Raw genomic sequence first — 3,517 nt, 5'->3', positions numbered from 1 at the left:
AGCCAATTGACAGATTACACCTAAATACTCCTCCTTTTGTATCATTCAGTCTTTTGTTTTAGTTTGGTAAGTTTTAAGAAATTTCAGCAGCGAAGTTGTTTTTTGGTGGGCACGATGGACTCTAGATGCCTCAAGTTATGTATACCTGTCCCAGATGTAAACTTCATTGTCCTTTGTTGGATGATATCTTAAATGGATATAAAATAAATTAGTCTAAATGGCTGCTCTCCTTTTTGTGTTTTGAAATTTTAGTTATAAACTGCTACAGCTTATGACTTTGTACATTAAGATAATTGTATTGATCTTTTCTCAAGTCTTCTCAAATGAGTCCAGGGTGGGGATGGGATGGGGGAAAATTGATAGAAAAACATCGCTCTTCGGGGACTGATAGCCCAAGTATCCATATCTTCAGGATCTGACCAAACCAGATCACAAAATGCTCCTTTATGAAGAATTTCCTGATTCCATGCGATGGTTCGAATTTGATCCAGCGTTTTGAAATCAGGAGATAAACCACCACGGACACAAAAAATCTGCTCATCTATTAAAGTTGCTACTGTGAGCATGTCAAAAACTTTGGTACAGTATCTCTAGGCATTTCCATATTTGGCTTGGCACTCATCATAAAATCCATAAACCTGTGTTATCTGTCTACTCTCATGATTTCATTGCAAAAGTGTAATACGATCAGGCCGTTTAACCTGTAATGCAAGAAGGTAAGTGAAAGTCTCCAAACTGCAGTAACCTCTGTCTAGAAAATCACCCGTAAATATGCAGTTTGTGTCAGGAACCTGACCTTCAGTTCTGAATAGTTCACAAAGGTCATAAAACTATCCATATATAACTTCACACACTGTTAGTTGTGCTGATACTGGCTGAACATTTGACTCGTCTAAGTGGAGGTCACAAACATAGTCACATAGCCGCTTCATGTCATTCTCTGGCAGGTACTTGTACAGCCGCGCTATCTCCACACACTTATCCAGGTCTAGTGGTTCCATTTTAGGAATAACAAGCCACGGTGACAGCGGTGGTGGCAGTGGCTGTAGTAGTGGTGGCAGCAGTGGCGGAGGCCAAAGCCGGAACTCTCTGCCCGCTTTTTAATGGTGTTGTTTTTTTCTTGTAAATTTGTTTAAGTTTCTTATAGATGCTGGATATTAGACCTTTGTCAGATGCATAGTTTGCAAATATTTTTTCCCATTCTGTAGGTTTTCTGTTTACTCTTTTGGGAGTTACTTTTGTAGCAGCTTTGTAGTTTAACTAGATCCCATTTGTTAATGTTTGCTTTTGTTGCAATTGCTTTTGGCATCTTCATCATGAAATACATGGCTGTGCCTATGTCCTGAATGGGTATCACCTAGGTTGTTTTCCAGGGTTTTTATACTTTGGGGTTTTATATTTAAGCCTTTAATCCATCTTGAGTTAATTTTTGTATATGGTGTAAGGAAAGAGTCTAGTTTCAATTTTCTGAATATGACTAGCCAATTATCTCCGTGCTATTTATTGAATAGTAAATGCTTTCCCCATTGCTTGTTTTTGTCAGCTTTGTCAAAGATCAGATAGCTGTAAGTATGCAGTGTTATTTCTGGATTCTCTATTCTGTTCTGTTGGCGTATGTGTCTATTTTTGTACCAGTACCGTGCTGTTTTAGTTGTTGTAGTTCTGAAGTACAGTTTGCAGTTGGGTAGTGTGATGCCTCCAGCTTTGTTATTTTTGCTTAGTATTGTATTGGCTATTCAGGCACTTTTTTGGTTTTATATTAATTTAAAAATAGTGTTTTTCTACTTCTGTGAAGGATCTCAATATTTAATAGAAATACTGTTGAATCTATAAATTGTTTTGGACAATATGGCCATTGTAACAATATTGCTTCTTCCTATCCATGAGCATGGAATATTTTTCCATTTGTTTGTGTCATCTCTGATTCATTTGAGCAGTGTTTTGTAGTTCTCCTGGTAGAGATATTTCACCTCTACAGTTAGGTTTATTCCTAGGTATTTTATTCATTTTGTGGAAATTTTGAATGGGAGTAATTTACTGATTTGTCTCTTGGCTTGCGTGTTTTTGGTGTATAGAAATGTTATTGATTTTGGCACATTGATTTTGTATCCTGAGACTTTCTTGAAGTTGTTTATCAGCTTAAGAAGCTTTTGGGCTGATACTATAGGGCTTTCTAAATATAGGATCATGTTATCTGCTACAGGAAGCAGGGGTGCATGTTTCCCTGCAGGCGTTCACCACAGTGGCAGAGGCAATGCAGCTAGGGGAGGTGGGGGTCCCCTGTTGGAGAATGCACAGTTGCACTGAAGATGGTGCTGGCTTTGGGCAGAGTGCTGGCTTGTGCAGATCTGGGTGCCTTTTCTGTGCCCCGCAAGCAGGGGTGATCACTCAGGGTGTGGGAGGATCCATTATTCTCTGTGTGATGTTAGCACAAGGATGGAGGACTGGCGGGGGTAGGGCTTGCTGGCTCTGTGCTGGCGAAGGCTCCATATGCAATATCTGTTCTTGCATGACAATGGGGGCGAACTGTTCTCCTGTGCGCTGGCAGAACAAGTAAAGCAAAACCTGCCCATGCAGACATGTGGTAGCAAAGTAATGTGGGAGTGTTGCCCTGGGCCCAGGGAAAGCTGCAGTATGGGGAGTGAGCCTGTGAGCTGGTGCATGGCTATAGGGGCTGCCTTGTTAGAGCTCTCCGCTGATCAGACACAGTCTTCCAGTGCAGAAGCTATGGTGTGGGCCTCCACAGCACCGGAGACTGGCCTGTAAGCACACATTACCAGGCTGGGACCCAGAAGACGCCATCAGACCAAAGGGTACTCAGGTATGACTAGCTGTGTCTGAAGTGCAAGATCACCCTGCACAGATCAGGTCTAACAGGTCTAACCTTAACCTAGGGCTAAGGTATCTTATGGAAGTAAGTTGAGCCTAGAGGAATCACCATCCCTGGGCATGCTTCACTACAGATGCTCCTGCACCACACACCCTCTTAGCTCCAAGTAAGCTGGCTTGCTGCCTCACCACTTCTCTAAGCAGCTCTCTCTATCACCTCAAGTGTCCCTGGTAGTCGAGGGGTTCCCCCTTTTGGGGTTCCAGAGGCCCCTGGCAAGAGTGGGTTGCTCCTTCCCAGTTAAAATTGCCCATTTCTTTGGAGGTGTAGTTAAAAAATTAAGTCCTGGAGCCCATTAAGGGTTCCCAACTTTCTTCTCCATCAGCCAAGCTTCTGTGACTTCCCTCCATTCACTCTCAGTGCCTTCCCTCTGAAGATCTGTTGCAAGCATACCAGTAGTCTCAGTTCCTCCATCAATAGGGAGAGACTCTCCACTCAAATCATGGAAAGATAATTCAGACAAAAAAATCAGCAAAAAAAAAAAAAAAAAAAAAGTGGAAGGTAAGCTACACTGTAAATGAAACAGACCTAACTGACATTTGCAGAACATTTTATCCAACTGCTGCAGAAAACACTTTCTGTATTTTTTTTTTTTTAATTCTGAGGGATACATAGGTGTATACATTTATG

At 41.7% G+C, this 3,517-nt stretch overlaps 1 pseudogene; it reads right to left on the bottom strand.

Annotated features, from left to right (window-relative positions):
• Positions 1 to 284: 284 nt before the first annotated feature.
• Positions 285 to 1,001, bottom strand: LOC112617638 (annotated as a pseudogene).
• Positions 1,002 to 3,517: the final 2,516 nt, after the last annotated feature.

This window comes from Theropithecus gelada, unplaced genomic scaffold (assembly GCF_003255815.1).
Source record: "Theropithecus gelada isolate Dixy unplaced genomic scaffold, Tgel_1.0 HiC_scaffold_296, whole genome shotgun sequence".
NCBI classification, from domain to species: domain Eukaryota; kingdom Metazoa; phylum Chordata; class Mammalia; order Primates; family Cercopithecidae; genus Theropithecus; species Theropithecus gelada.
The sequence above is the reverse complement of the archived record's forward strand: the minus strand, read 5'-3'. Positions and strand labels throughout refer to the sequence as shown.